The 16,164-nt window shown below is 55.4% G+C and overlaps 1 long non-coding RNA gene across 3 annotated transcripts; it reads left to right on the top strand.

The window, feature by feature from the left end:
- LOC106508664 lies at positions 4,904 to 9,710 on the top strand. 3 transcript variants are annotated; one of them, XR_002345180.1, is made up of 3 exons: positions 4,904 to 5,071; positions 5,681 to 9,230; positions 9,463 to 9,710. It is a non-coding gene; the product is annotated as an uncharacterized LOC106508664 (long non-coding RNA). The 3 variants fall into 3 exon arrangements; XR_002345181.1 differs by having other exon boundaries at positions 4,904 to 5,424; positions 5,701 to 9,230; XR_002345179.1 differs by having other exon boundaries at positions 4,904 to 5,424.

Below are 16,164 nucleotides of genomic sequence, written 5' to 3'. Positions count from 1 at the left end.
GGTCACACAGCGAGCCGGAGACCCAGGCAGGATGAGAAAGCAGACCTCAGCCTCCTAGTGCTCCACCCCTCACCTCCCTTCTTGGAGCCAAAACCCGGTGTGAGAGTGGGGGGAGGGGCAGGTTTCTGTGGGAAGAAAACAAACAGCCCTGCTCGCTACTTGCTACGCGCTTCAGAGATGGCTTGTCTGCAGCAGAGACCCTCCTGGGTGTCCTGCCACTGCCCGCTGGTACTTCCACAGGCTCCGTCGGGGAGGGCTGCACAGCTCTGGTCGTGTCCCCGCCCTGTGAAAGAGGTGTGGAGGTCAAGGCCTCTTTCCACCGCACCTGAGCAAGTGGAGAGCTTGGCCTCCTGCCCTCCTCGGCCCCCAGTCTTCTGGGAAGCCCTGCTTTCCTTAGGAGTAAAGCTCCTCTCTTTCTCGGGTAGGACTGTGGCTGAGTTCACAAAGCCTCAGTCCTGGAGAGGGCTGGCTTGCTTCGCCTCCTCGGGCAGGCGTCACTGGGGACTGACCCGGGTTCCCAGCTGATGGTGGTGGGAGGTGGTTCTGGCCAGGGGTGGAGGTGGAGGGGGGCAGGGCAGAGGCAGGGTCTGTGCCTTTAAGGTACAGCTTGCTGCTGGAGTCACACACACACACACACACACACACACACACACACGCCTCTCTTACACATAGTCACGCAGACACACACACACACACACACACACTCTCTCTCTCTCTGTGTCACCCTCTCTCTCCACACACACCCTCCCAGGCTCTGTCTCTCTCCCTCCCTCTCCCTCTCTCCACACAGACACACACACTCGGTCACACACACAAAAGCATCCACACTCCTCCCTCTCCCTCTCTCCCCAAGGTCTAGTTTTGAAAAACATGGGCTAGGGGAGAAAGGCCAAAGAGTGCTGACCTCGGAAATGGGCTCTGCCTCCTCTGTCCCTCTTTGGCCCAAGAGAGGGGGCTTAGTTTCCAATTTGGTATCAGTACCCTGGGTCAAGGCTGCAGGGAGAAATGAAGGAGTCAGGCTCGGTGGGGATCAGGCTCTTGGGGGGGGGGTTGGCCCTGGGCCCAGCCTGTTGGCTACAAACCCAGGAATCAGAGGGGCGCCTCCTGCTTCTTCCCCTCCTCACTCAGGGCGGGACTCACTTCTAGCACAAAGGCAGCAGGTTTAAGGACAAAGTAATTGGGTGCCTTTAGCCATAGAAGGATGGACCAGTTGGCCTTTGACTTCTGATGAAGGGGCCCTTGACACTTCTTGGGCCATTTTACATCTTTCGTCCAGTGCGGACTAGAATGATGCCCAAAGCTCTGGGGCGGGAAGCTCTTCCTTCTTCTTAACTAAAACTGTGCTTGCTGTAGTTCCATGCACGGTACCCTCCCTGTGTGACTCGCAGCCGTTTCATCTCAATGTCCTCTGACTACTTATGGGAAACTCCTATTTATCTTTCAAAGCCCAACTCCAAAGTCCCCTCAAGTCGAGAGCTTTCCCTATTTCAGACCCTTGGGCAGAATGAGTTCCTCTTTCCTTTAGGCACCTGCCCTTTCTGCAGGCCCAACGCTTTTTCTTCATAAGCAAGTGTGCACCTGACCCGGGGATGTGGCTCTTCTCACAGTGGTATCTTTTAGTTATCACATCCTATCCTTCTCTGTCATGGGGATTAGGATCCCCTTTTAACCATCCTCTGGCTTAGCTAAATCACTTGAACCGCAGAACAGGATTTGAACACATTTTCGCCGGCTGTTAGAGGCCGTTCCCCCGCCTCTCGCTCACTACACTTTATGGGCAGCTTTCCCTTCAGAGGACTCGACAGAGGGAGAGGAAGCTCATGAAAGGCCCCAGAGGGACTGGAACGATGTCACCACCATGCACACTAAAACGTCCTCCCTTCAGTTCAGCAAAGCTTTATTGAGCATCTGTTTGTACTGACCCCGTGCTGAGGGATGAGAGAGAGGCAACACAGGCACTGTCTCCCCATCTCTGGGGTCAACAGGCGCACAAACCAGCAATGATGACACAGGCGCCTGGGATCCTGAGGACGCTGGAATCCCGCGGGAGGCCCTGACACAGACTGGGGGGTACCGGGGAGACTGAGAAGGGGCTCCGCAGAAGGCGGCAGGAATCAGGGAGACGGGGCACACAGAAAGGCCATTTGTGGACGACATGGAAGAGTCTTGAGTGCCACACAAGGAGCTTCCCCTTTATTCTGGGGTGAAGGAGCCCTCATAGGTCTTTGGCTGCACTGGCCCTACTCCCCAGTTCACCACAAGGGGTGCATTCTGACAGCTGCTCTCTCTCTCTCTTTTTTTTGGTCTTTTTAGGGCCGAACCCAAGGCATATGGAGGTTCCCAGGCTAGGGGTCAATTGGAGCTGCAGCTGCCGGCCACAGCCACAGACACTCAGGATCCGAACAGCATCTGCGACCTACACCACAGCTCATGGCAACACCAGATCCTTAACCCACTGATCAAGGGCAGGGATCGAACCCAGGTCCTCATGGATATTAGTCAGGTTTGTTACTGCTGAGCTACGACAGGAGCTCCCTGACATTTGCTCTTGCCTCGGGGGGGTGTGGGGATCCCAGAGTTCCCTCCCTGGGGCACCCTCAGAGTCAGAAGAAGGAGGTTGACAATGACTCAGGATCGGCTACCCCAGCCTGGGCTTCCTTCCTCATCCCCGCCTTCCCGGAGGGCATGGTCAGTTGGCACTGACGTGTGCTGAGAGTAATTCCTTGGTAAAGAGAGCTGCTTCCATCCTGACATGCCCAGTGACAGTCCTACCTTCTCTCCCTTTTTCAAAAGGATGAACAGCAGGGTTTAAACTCTAAGTCCGTTTCCCAGAAAAATAGCCGATATTAAGACCGCAGCATAAGAGGTGCCCCAGCCAGAATGTCTGGCCGTCAGTGCCTCCCCCACGGTTTTTAGTGTGTCTTCTTACCTCATCTGCTTCATGCTTTTCTTTACATTAACTCGCTTTCATGAAACTTTAACAAAAGAAACTGTATTTGTACTCTAAATGTTTTTGGCTTTCCAAAACCAGACGGTAAATACAAGAATAAATTCAATGAAAACAAAGCAATTCTAGCTCAGATTACTTTTGCTTGTTAGATGGCCTCTCTCATTGCTATGAATGGAGATTAATAAGCATCAGAGGGGCGTTAAAGACATCCTGGTCTCAAAATGGGCCCTTCTCCTTCTCTTTGACTTAGGAGCGAGAACTGAAAAGCAATAACTTTCCTGAGATGAGCTGGCCAGATCTCTGCCCTCCTTGGCCTCACCCCTATCCACTGGGTGAACTGATCCACACTTCGGAAGACTCTGCCTCAGGCCAAGCCTGATGGTCTGGAGAGAGGAGGAGAGACAGTCAAGGTCATTCAGAAAGGGAGTAGCCAACTGGAGCCAGGGCCCCAGGATTTTGACCTGGGTGGGGCTGACCTGGTGGGGGGAGCTAAGAGACCGGATACTGGGGAGCAAGGCCGGTGCCGTGGGACCCCAGAGGTCCCTCTCTTCTTCTGCCCACCTGGATGTCCCTGAGCAAGTGCCAGCATTGCACAGAGCCTCAGGCTCCTCATTGGCATGGCGGAACCCTCCCCTCCCTCGCTCTAGGTCCTACGGTACCAGGATAACTTCCAGAAGCTATCAACACCCTAAGGGGCCCCCTGGTACCTTACAAGGCAGGGTCCTGACCCCCTTACCAAACACGCGGGCCCAGCTGGGCTCCCACCCCAGTGGTCTGGCCCCTGCCTCCTCCTCCAGCTTATCCTCTTCTAGTCCAGCCACCATCTGTGGAGCACAGCGCCGGCACTGTCACAAGCACACCATCAATATCTGTTGAATGAGTGAATCAACGAGCGCTCTGCCACGTGCTCCGTGCTGCCTCATCTCTGCATCAGCTGTTTCCTTTGCTTGGAATGCCCTTTTTTCCTTTCTTGGTCTCCAAGCTTTGATTCATTTCTTAAAACCCTGCTTAGACGCACTCTTCTTCTAAGAAGCTTTCCCTGAAATTTCCCAGAAGGGTTTGTCACCCATTAACTCAGCGGCTATCTATTGAGTGCTTCCTCTGTGCCAGGCATGATGCTCTCAGGGTCGGGGGTGGGGGTGGGGGTGACACCGTCAGGAACCTGTGGGTGCGGTTCCCTCCCTCTTGGATCTTCTGTTCTCCTTGGAGCCTCCAGAGCCAGGCTCTTGCTTGGTGCTGTTCTGACATTGGCCACGCAGTTATTTGTACAGCAGTTATTTGTACCTGTTGCTCCGGTCTGTGCACGAGCACTGAGCTTCGGGCATCCTGGGGCCCCCGGGCCCAGCCCGCAGCTTGCCACAGGACAGGTTGCGCTGTCAACCACCAGGCGTCCTTCCCCCCACCCCCCAGGGCTGGCATTTGTAGAGCCATGCAAGTGTGAACAGAAGCAATGCTGGCCACGCTTCTGAGCCCAGGAGCGCCTACTGGGTGCCAGGCACCTGACCCACGTTGTCCACTCCCTGACGGCACACCATACATTGGAACTGGGACCCAAGGCAGGCCCTAGTGGTCAGGTTTCTTCCCAGTGGGCCCCCACCCACCAGGAGCCTCCTCCTGAGGCCAGATTCCCGGAGCCTCCTCATTCTGAGCCCCGCTCTGTGCACACCGCCCCCCCACCCGCCCCAAGCCCTGGCCTGGCTTCCTGGAATTTGTCCTCCTAATTGAAACCAAACACCGGGGCTCCTCAGGGCTGTGCCCCCAGAGGCCCTGGTGGGTTTCTCTTTCCCTCCCTCCTCCCTTCCTCAGCTGGGGGCGGGGTGCTCAACCCTGGGCAGCATCTGGGGGGAGGCACTTCCCCTGCACAGCATCTGGGGGGAGGCACTTCCCCTGCACTGGGTGTGGGGTAGGGCCCTCCCTGCTGCTGGGGTCTGAGTTAAACTCAGCCCTCTCACAGGCTGGAGGTGGAGGGAGGAGGAGGAGGGAGTGAGTAAAGGGAGAGAGAAGAGGGGATGGTCCCCAAACACCCTGCAGGAGCCCGGCCTCAGGCCCGAGCCCTGGGAACAGAGGGCGGGTTTGTGCAAGTGGCTCCGTCCAGCCCTGCAGTGCGACCTTGGGCTTCGGGTGAGTCCCTTCACCTCGCCAAGCTTCAAGGTCCGCATGGGTACAAAGATGGGGCCGTAAGGAACCTATGTCTCGGGATTATGAGAAAATGAAACCTACATCCGCGCCGTACTGGGGTCGGTGCTCAGTGAAACCCAGCACCGTCACGGCGCTGGGCAGCAACGTGGGTTCACACGGTTGGTGGGTCGAGGGCGTGCCTGAGGATGTGTGGTTTTGGAAGGATGTCGTTGGAAAGGTCGCTCAGGGTCAGTGAATGTTTGTTGAACGAAGGAATTCATTCCACTTTCAACAAACATTCGCCTCCGAGGTCCCCTCTGTGCCCAGCCCTGGGACACCACCTGCGAGGAAGCCAGGTACCTGCCCTCGGCAGCCCTCGGACCCCAGTGGGAGTGGGGTGGGGGGGTGGGGGTGGCCGATGGTCACATCCACGGAAGGCGATGACCACGCAGACAGCTCAGGGCTGCGACCGGAAGGCAGAGGGGCTGTGGACTCGCCCAGGCTGGGGCAGGGGACCAGGCGCTCAGGGACAGCTTCCAGAGAAAGTGGCTGGGTGAGAGCTGAGTGTGCTCTGAACGCGCCTTAGCTCCCTTTCCCACTTGCTTCCACCAGCACGCGTCCTCGCCTGCCAGCTGGACCAGGTACCTTCTGAGGCCAAGCCTAAACCCACCACCATCGGGTGGGGGGCGCTGCCTTCACCTTGGCCTCGAGCTCTGTGATTCCTCCCACCCGCACTCCCCCCACAGCATCATTCTAACCACTGGTTTCCGTGTCTGTGCTCCTGGCCACGGTGTCTCACAGACAGAATCCTGTAAGTCACAAATGGGAGGCACATCCGCACTTTTAACGTCTTTAGTAGCCACACTGTAAAATGTAAAAAGAGCAGATGGACTTGCTTGTGCTGATAGATCTTTGCTAAACTCGAGAGAGCGAAACTAGGAGAAACAGAGAATTAATATAATCAAACTATTTTTGAGCTAATTTACATATTATTATTACTATTTTGGGTACGAAGTCTTTTTTTTTTTTTTTTTTTTTTTGTCTTTTCTCTTTTCTAGGGCCACTCCTGCGGCATGTAGAGGTTCCCAGCTAGGGGTTAATCGGAGCTGTAGCCACCTGCCTACGCCACAGCCACAGCAACGGCAGATCTGAGCCGAATCTGTGACCTACACCACAGCTCAAGGCAACACCGGATCCTTAACCCTCTGAGCAGGGCCAGGGATCGAACCCGCCACCTCATGGTTCCTAGTCGGATTCGTTAACCACCGAGCCACGACAGGAACTCCGGTACGAAGTCTTTGAAATCCAGTATGTGTTTTGCACTAATCTCACACCCCCATTGGAATTAGCCACATTTCACAAGCTCCACCTGTCCCATGGTCAGTGGTTAGCAGAGTGGGGAATGCAGCTTTATTTAATTTTTTTATTTTTATTTTTTATTATTTTATTTTATTTTTCCTGATTTTTATTTATTTACTTTTTGGTTTTTTTTTAATTTTTTTATTACTCAAAGAATTTATCACATCTGTGTTGTATAGTGATCATCACAATCCAGTTTCACAGGATTTCCATCCCACAACCCATGCACATCCCCCCACCCCCGGGAATGCAGCTTTAGAACGCGGTTCCTCTGGGCAGGGATCCTGTACTTTTCCTCTCTTTCTTCAGTGCCCAGAGGAGGGTGTCCCAGACAGAGGGCACGGCACAGACAAAGACCCAGGCATGAAAGAGCAAAGTATGTTCTGGGGACAGCAAGCCAGTTGGAGTGGCTGCCGTGTGAAGTAACTTAGCTGGGAGCCGTGGGCAGTGGGATTGCCTCGGGTCTGTGCCACACGGAGACAGGCCTTGAGGACTGTGCTAAGGAATTTTGGGTCTTGGTCATGTGGGCAACTCGGGTCATTGTTTATTTATGAGCAGAGGAGTGTCCTATTCAGGTTACGGATTTAGACAGAGCCCTCTGGTAGGCAGCACGGAGGATAATTTGGATGGAGCTAATCAGGAGGCAGAGCAACCAGCTAGGAAGCAGATGCTGCTACCATACAGGTGAGTGATGAGGAGGCAGCGGGGATGAAGAGGTGGTACAGACTGGAGCGTCAGTAAGAAATGTCAGGACTGGGGGACCAATGCACTGGTGGGGAAGGAGTGCAGGAAGGAGTCCCAAGTTCTCGGCTTGGGGCGCCAGTTCTCTGAGCCAGGATACATGGGGAGAGGGGGAGGAGGAGCAGCTCTGTGGAGGACAACAATCCTGGGACAGGCTGGCTTTGAGGTTCTGGCAAGACATCTTGGTGGACAGGAGCAGTAAGTGGTTAGGGCACACCATGCTAGGGTTCGTCAGTGGTAGTGAGTTCCTTGTCACATGAAGCATTCAAGAAGGGGCTAGACAAACACTCACTTGGGATGTTGCAGAGGGCTTATACGCATCCCAGGTGAGCTGGGCCTATGACTGCACAGCCTGGATGGTGTCTGTATGTGTGTGCAGGAGACACTATCTGTTGGGGCTTGGGCATGTCTACAATTTGAGGACCTTTGGGGTTTAAAGGTGGTTTGCGTTTCTGGACCTGGGCCCATAACTGGAACTGGGGGCAGGATCGGGCATGCTGGCTTCGTGGGGGCAGAGGTTTTAAGCGACCACAGGGGAAGAGAGCCCTGAGGTCCTGTTGAACCCATTTCTCAGAACCAGGGAGCTAGAAGGATTCTTGATCTTCAATCGGCCTCCCCTCCGCATCTCAGTTTGATTGGTAGGAAAACTGAGGGCCTTGCCCAAGGTCACACAGAAGGTCATGACACATCAGGCGGGGAGGCCTTTCCATGCTGGCTCCCCACTTCCTCAGATCCCAAGTGCCCGCAGCATCTGCGTCTCCTGGGTCTCCTTGGCACAGGAGATGTTCTCTAACACGTATGGTGAGGGATCCCGGTCCCTTTTAATTAGGAAGATACAAAGAGAGAAGTCAGACAGCCGCCCCCACCCACAGTTGGGAGAGTAAGTGTTCCCCAAATTACACAGCAGATGCCAGGACTCCAGCAACAAGACCCAGCTTGATAGCTTTGTGGTAACCTCAGCCAGCACAATTTTATTTTTATGTTTTAACTCCTTGGTGATATATAGACCTCTCACAGGCAGGAGAAATGGCATCCAGAACGTCTCCCTTGAAAAAAAAATTTGTTTTTGAACTTGCGCAACACACACCCAGTTTAATTAACCCTTCTGTCAGGGTGCTTGGTCTGCCCTGGGCTGGGTGAGAAAAACTGTTTCTCTCCTGGGAGGCGGGGGTAGTGCGAATTACCTGAGGAGGAGGCAGATGTAGGTGGTGGGCTAGCCGGGCCAAGGTCTTGCTGTGGGACCCCTGACGGGCCCCTGATCCTCTTGGGGTCTCTGGGTCCCAAATGATAAACCCCCGGACAACCAACCTGACGGGCAATTATATATGCCTCTTTCGGGGTCTCTAATTTTTTCTTCTTTCCTTCCTCTCTTTCTCCTGTCTCTTTAGGGCCACACCCACGGCATATGGAGGTTCCCAGGCTAGGGGTCCAATCGGAGCTATAGCTGTTGGCCTACACCACAGCAACGCCAGATCCAAGCCGCGTCTGCAACCTACACCACAGCTCACGGCAACACTGGATCCTTAACCCACTGAGCGAGGCCGGGGATCGAACCTGCGTCCTCATGGATGCTAGTCGGGTTCGTTAACTGCTGAGCCACAAAGGGATCTCCTATTTTTTTCTTTTTCTGCTTTAAAATGTTCGGTCTAAAGGGCCAGTTCTATGGGAGTCCCTGCCTTTCCTCTCCACACCTTCCAAATCTCTATTTCCATACCGACTTGCTCTTCAGAGCTGGAACCGGACTGTTTTGAATCAAAGCTCATTTCTGACCCTTCCCACTCCCTCGTCTGGACGAGCTAAAGGTCTGCGGAGCCCTTCCCATATCCTTTCTAACCACACCAGCTCTGCCAGCGGCTCCTGTCTCCTTCCACTCTCTCTAGCGTCTCTCGTTCAGATGAGTTTTTCGACACCCAGCTCTACTCGGCCACTTCCTGGACCAGAAAACTGGAGGGCGAGCCCCTCCCCCACTGTCTGAGGCCCGAAGCCCCAACGCCTAGGCCTGCAAGGCCTGGGGCCCCAAGATCTAGGCCCTGGCCACTGTGCAACCATCCCCCCACCCTGGGTACGTATTCCACACTCCATTTGCTCAACGTGCAAATATCTGCTGAGCCCTAACCATGTGCCAGAAATTGTGTCGGGCGCCCAGGAAATAGGTGAGGTACACACGTGCCCAGAAACCAAGTGTGTTTTGAAAGCTCTGGGGTTCGGGGGCTCCGAGGAGGGGCACGGAATCGAGAGAGGGACTGGGCTGCAGCCAGCTCTCTTCTCACTGGTTTCCTGTTTACTATTAACAGCTGCCCATCCCGCCTTGCACACAAACGCCCAAGCGAACCTTGGTATGTTTTCAGACCAGCAGCTCAGTCGCAAAACACGAAGCAGGCTACTTGAAATTTGCCTTCAGCTGCCTGGAAAATCTGCAGAGAACCCCCTTTAATCCCTCCTTCTTACCCCCAACTTCTGCCTTCCTCTCCCCCCCTTGGAGGGCGCATGGCCCCTTGAAGTTTTGTTTGCTTGCAGGGAATAAAAAAACAACAAAAACCCAGCTTCAGTATGGAGGGTTTTTCTTCCTTTTTTTAAAAAAATATTAAGCATCAAGAGACAGAGCAATCTGCTTGCAGACACTATACGTGCATAATTAATAAAATCTCATTATTTATTTATAAAGAGACACACGAGGAACTGGAGAATGAGGGCTATCCCCATTATATATGAAGAGAGGGAGAGAAAGAGTGGGAGAGGAAGGCAAATACTTTTTGAGCGTTGGAGCCTTCCAGGGAAGTGAATCTCTCAGTATGGAATGAATAAGAAGCATCTGCCTACTCCTTATCCAACTGGTGCTCCGAGCTCAGGAGGCATCAGAGAGCAGAAACCCGGTTCAGCTTAAAAAAAGGACCGGGACCAGTTCGGTGCTCGGCAGTGCACTGGATGCCGGCTTTGGGCAGTTGGCAGAAGAGGAGGCATCGTGGAGGGCCTGGCCGCGGGGCAAAAGGGTTGGGAGCCAATCTGAGGCTTCTAAAGAGGGGGGGACTTGGGCACAGACCCCCTGGTAGGTGGGGGGGAGGCGGCACGGTCACGCCATGGCCACCACGTAAATAACCCAGACCGCCGGCTGGGGTGGGGGGAGACCCTGGTTCCTCCGGTCCATTATAAAGCAGGTAACCGTGAGCGGAGGGGGGTGGTTTCTAAACGCCAGCTCCAGCGCCAGCTCTGCCCTTGGACCTCTGCATGCCAGATGCCCGGCCAGGGCCGCCAATATCAATAACCCAACTTATTATATAACAGCCCCCGCAGCCAGGCAGGCAGGGGTCAGAGCCTCCCGGGCTGGAGCTGGGGTGGACCTTCGCTTTCGCCGTTCTCTCTCTCTCTCTCCTCTCTCATTTTTTCTTGAGACATGCTTTAAAATAGAAAACAGGCTTGTGCAGGAACCAACCCCACAGAAAGAGGTAGTTTGGAGGGATTTTCTCCCCCCCACCTCCCTCAAGTGCAAGCAACTCAGGCAGCGGAACGCTCAGCCTTCCCGGGGCGGTGGGCTCCAGGAGGGGGGGCGGGGGGAAGGGCTGGGGAGGGGTCGGCCTGGGCAGCAGCCCCCGCAGGGTTACCCGGGCGCGTGCAGGGAAACGTCTCAGCAATTCCAGCGCCCGAGCGGAGCGCGCGGGGGGCGGGGGGGAGGGTGGCGCGCGGCGCGGGGCACCTTGAAACCGCCGGCGGCCGCGCGCTGATTGGCCGAGCCGCCGCCTCGGCGTTCCAGCCAGGCGCCCCTCCCCCCGCGCCGTCCACCCCGGAAGGAATTTCCTCCTCTGGCGGCCGCTATTGTTGTCCGCCTTCGCTGTTTGGGTCGGATCGCGTAACCATAGTATCCAAACTGTGTCCGCGCGGGGCCCCAGCCTGGGACCCCTGTGCCCCCCGTCCCTCCAAGCGAACACCCCCACCTTTTTTTTTGCAGCCTACTTATCATGACTTCATCGGACTCCGGGGAGCAGAAGAGGGGGATGGGGCGGGGGGAGCTGGCCCGCTCCTGGCGGCCCTTACTTCGAGATGTTTTCAATTATAATTTTTTAAAAAGTCTGCTTTGTGGGTTCGGGGCTTTTAAATCCTTCCTGCTCCCCCCCCCATTAAACCGTTGGACCAAACTTGAATGGGGTTTTCCCTCCGTTTCTCCTTGACCGTCTTCACTCCAGACCCTGACTTTGCTGCTCACAGCTGGGGGGTGGGGTGGGGGACTTAGCAGAAGTCACCCCCTAAACCCAGCCCCTCAAACCCCCGCTGTGTCCAGGCTCCTGGGCCTGGGCTTGAGCTAGGGAAGACCAGGCTGGTGGAGGGGGTCGAGAATATCGGACCCTGCAGCCTCCACCCTCCGTCCTGGGGCGCTTTCTGGAGGGGTTGGGAGAACCCTGGCGACAGGTTTGGGGGCGGAGGTGCAGGGTGGATGCCCGCCAACCCCTTATCAAAAGGATACGGGGGTGACGGGGGAAGCAGCTGACAGGTTGTTGGAAAAACAAGCCCCCTCGCCCCTCCAATTTCTGCCTCGGCTCTCTGAGCACAGAGACTTCCTAGTCGGCGGCGCGAGCAGCCTGAGACCATACCTGCCCCCCACTCCTGCGGAAAAAACAAAAATAAAAGCCCTGTCCTTGCGAAGTGTGTTCTGCTGAGAGAGGTGGGGGAGCCAGCAGCAAGTCCGCACCGGGCGGGCTGCGAGCGGCGCGGGAGCCCCTGGGGCTGGGGCTGGCAGCGGGGGGCGGTTTGTGTGCCGGGGGGTGTCAAACATTCCCAGAACTCAAGTATTCTCGTGGCGCCGGTTGGGGCGGGGGTAGCAGCTGCGGCAGCCCAAGTTCGGGGCAACACTGCCCCCTAGGGGCCATCGCCGGCGCCTTGCAGCCTGGGAGACGAGGGGCCTGGAGGACGGAGCCAGTGGTACCTGGGCAGGGGTGGCAGTGATCCCCTGGTGACAGGCCTGAGGAGGCCTTCCAAGCGCCAGTTCTGGGGGCCAGGAGGATGCAGTGCTGAGGTTTGGATGCTTTCTCTAGAATTTAAAACTTTAGCATGCTGTGGGGGTCCAGTGATGGACTGCACCTTGAAGATCAATGGGTCTAGTCCCCTTTTGTGCAGTTGGGGAAACTGAGTCCTGGAGAGGGGAGCAGTTTGCTCAGAGAGATGGGTTTATGCCTTCTTTGGAGTCACAAAGTCTTCCTTCATCCCTCAGTGCTCAGTATACAGCATTTTACAGGTGAGAGATCAGTGCGGGCTGGCCTTGCTCAGTTCTGCAGCCGAGGGCGACCTCAAGACTTTGTCTTTCAATCCAGCTCTCTCAACTGTGGGGACTTCGGGGGACCTGAACCATCAGCTCACCTGCCCTCTTCTACTTGGGGGGCAGACGGTGGTGGCTGTCGTGCTGTGTATCCATTCTGGTCAGACCAGGGTCGAAGGGACTGCTCCAGGTGAGGGGGTCCCTGCAGAAGAGTATGCGGCTGCTGCCACCTGAGTTCTAGGCTCCTTAACTGTTGCCATCTCTGGACCTCAGTTTCGCAGTCTCTAAAATGGGGTGTGGGCAAGAGGATCCGGCAGGTGTCTTTCTTCTCCAGTGTTTGGTGACGCTGGACTGCTCCTTCTCTTCTTTTGTCTGTCACATCCTCTCTTCTGGCCCTCTCAGGTCTTTGGGCTTGCTCCTAGGTTGGGGGTTCGCCGGGCTGGCTTCCTCAGCCCACCCTTCCTCCCTCCCCACAGAGCTTCTGCAGCCGCTGCTCCCCTCCCCTCGCCTCCCCTCCCCTCTGGCAGGCGCAGAGCAGACTGCGGGAGGGAGGGAGCAGTGGGCACGGAGCCAGCAGAGCGTCCAGTCAACCCCTTGGGAGAACGGGGCATGTGGAGGGGGGCTCTGTCAGAGGCTCAGCTCAGCGCAGTGGGGGGCAGGGTCCCTGGGGGTTATTCGAGTCTGGCTGCCAGCCTCCTTCCTCTCTCCCTAGAGATGAGGGGCGCTGCACAGGGAGTCATTTTGACTCCTCCCTCTCCCTTACCGCCCACGAACAATCGGGCACCCAGTCTCATCTTTTCTCCCCTTAGATATCTCTCCAGTGGTTGCCTTCTCCCTGTCCCTCACCACCACCCCAATCTGCAGGCCCGCTGGTCTACAGGGGACTCTAAACTGACCCCTCTGAGCCTTCCTCACACTGTCTCCTGCATCAAACCTTTTTAAAATTTTTTTTGCTTTGTAAGGCTGCACCTGCAGCATGTGGAAGTTCCCAGGCTAGGGGTCAAATCGGGGCTGTAGCTGCCGGCCTACACCACAGCCACAGCAATGTGGGATCGAAGCCATGTTGCAACCTACACTGTAGCTCAAGGCAACACTGGATCCTTAACCCACTGAGCGAGGCCTGGGATCGAACCTGCGTCCTCATCAATACAAGTTGGGTTCATTACCGCTGAGCCACAGCAGGAGCTCCACACCAAGCCCTCTGAACCTCAAAGCGCATCCTCCGCAGCTTCAGTCCATACCCTGCTTTCCATCGCTCTGGGGATCAGCCCCAGCCGGGTGAGACCCGGTGTGGTCTGGCCCTTCCCATCTTGCTGGTCTCATTTTGAGCCTCTCTGACACATCTTTTGTGTCCGTGTGACTTCCAGAGCCTGCCCTGCTCCTGGGCTCGCCCAGGCTGTCACTGTCAGGTCCTGCCAGGCCGTGGGAACACCGAGGTGAGCAAGACCACCCTTCCCTGCAGAGAGCACCCAGAAACGTGGTCATGTCAGGATTGCTGGTGGAATGGGGTCTTAAGAGAACCCTCGCCCAGCCTGGGGGGAAATCAGGGAAGGCTCCCCCATCCCTTTTTTGGGCCGCACCTGAGGCGTATGGAAATTCCTCGGTGGGGGATCAAACCCGAACCGCAGTTGGGGACTGTGCCACAGCTGCGCCAGTGCTGGATCCTTAACCCGCTGCGCCACAGGGGAACTTCTAGAGAAGGCTCCCTGAAGTGGGTGATGCTTGTGCTGAGTCCCAAGGGAGAAGAAATAGGAATTGGCCAGATACACAGAGGTTGCGGGGGAGACAGTCAAGGGACAGGGATGACGTGACAGCGTGGGCAGGCAGCGGTTGTGGGAGAGCATGACCCTAAATGAAACCGAAGGTGGTAGAACTGGAGTGTAAGGGGAGCGGGCAGAGGGGGAGATGTGGCTGGAGAGGAAGCCCCGTCAAGGTGGGCCCTGTGTGCTGGTCTCGGGGCTGTGATTTCCACGGGCAGTCCCTGGGGAGCCCCGGGAGGTTTCTGAGCCCTGGGCTGGACTGCATGTTGGGAACCCCCGCCCTCTTGCATCCAGGCCCTGGGAACACAGAAATGACTATTATTATTATTATTTGTCTTTGTAGGGCTGCACCTGCAGCATACAGAGGTTCCCAGGCTAGGGGTCGAATCGGAGCCACAGCTGCCGGCCTACGCCACAGCTCAGGGCAACGCCGGATCCTTAACCCACTGAGCGAGGCCAGGGATTGAACCTGCATCTTCGTGAATGGTAGTCAGATTTGTTTCCACTGAGCCCTGATGGGAACTCCCCAGAAATAACTATTTTTATTTACCTAATCTCACCTTCTTATTCCCTGTTTCATTCTAGAGAGGATCAAAAGAAAAATCAGATAGGGTCCTTGCCTTCAAGCAGCGTGCAGACTGAGGTGGCTAAAGAAGAAACTGGGTCAAGGCAGAATGCAGGAGGCAGAGTGAGTGCTTGCTTTTTTGTTGTTGTCGTTGTTGTCTTTTGTCTTTTTAGGGCCGACCCAAGGCATGTGGAGGTTTCCAGGCGAGAGGCTAATCAGAGCTGTAGCTACCGGCCTCCACCATAGCCATAGCAACACGGGATCCGAGCCGCGTCTGCAACATACACCGCGGCTCATGGCAACGCCAGATCCTTAACCCAATGAGCGAGGCCAGGGATCGAACCCACAACCTCATGGTTCCTAGTCAGATTCGTTTGTGCTGCACCACAACGGGAACTCCAAGCACTTTCTGAAATATACATCTAGTGGCCCTGTGAATCCCTGCTCCAAACCTCTTCACTGGCTCCAAGCCCTCTCTCTCCTTGGCGTGGCATTCAGGGTCCCTGTGGTCCGTTCCGCTGACCTCTGCAGCTCATCTCAGCCAAACCCTTCATACTCCTGTTCCTCCAGCCCACTGAGTTATCTGCACTCCCCCCAGTAGACCGTGTTCCCTCCAACCACCAGATCCAGTGTCCGCACTGTTTGCTCGCCTGGAATCCTATCCCCCTGCATGCAAGTCTCTCACCCATTCTTGGTTCACCCATCAGCTTTTTCAAGATGCTGCTCAGGCGTTACGCCCCCTAGGAATCGCTCTGGGATCCCCAAACTCACCTGGGTTCTTCCTTTCATTGTCCCTTGTGCTTTCTTTTGTCACAGCACCCATCTCAGTGTAGTTTCATAGTCCCTAGGAGGCTGCAGCCTCCATTTCTGAGTTACCCTGGGCTCTCCAGGTCATACCTGGGGCCCAGAGTAGATACTCATTTAAGTTTTGGTGGTTGAAGACTGGGTACAAGCCGCTTGTGAAGAATAATGGGAACAGACATTTGCTGACTGCCTGCTGTAGGCCAGGCACTGTGCTGGCCTCTCGTCATGTCGCTTTTCCCTCTTACAACGACCATATACGTTTGACATCACCCCGCTTTGTAGATGGGAAACTGTGACTCGGGGAGGGGAAATGGCTATCAAAGCGATGAAGGTAATTATCAAAACTCATTGAATTTTTTGAAGTTAAGATCTTATATGTAAATTATACATCAGATTTTTTTGGCTGCACCCATGGCCTGCAGAAGTTCCCACACCAGGATCGGACCTGTGCCACAGCAGTGACCTGAGCCACAGCAGTGTCAATACCAGGTCCTTAACCCACTGGCCACCAGGGAACTCCCAACATTAATTTTTTAAAAATTAAAAAACAGACAAGAAAACTACCAGAGCATGTACTTCTTATGTCTGAAATATTCTGAGAAATGTTTTTTTGTTGTTATTA

The sequence above is a fragment of the Sus scrofa genome, chromosome 6 (genome assembly GCF_000003025.6).
Source record: "Sus scrofa isolate TJ Tabasco breed Duroc chromosome 6, Sscrofa11.1, whole genome shotgun sequence".
In the NCBI taxonomy this organism is placed as follows: Eukaryota; Metazoa; Chordata; class Mammalia; order Artiodactyla; family Suidae; genus Sus; species Sus scrofa.
The sequence above is the reverse complement of the archived record's forward strand: the minus strand, read 5'-3'. Positions and strand labels throughout refer to the sequence as shown.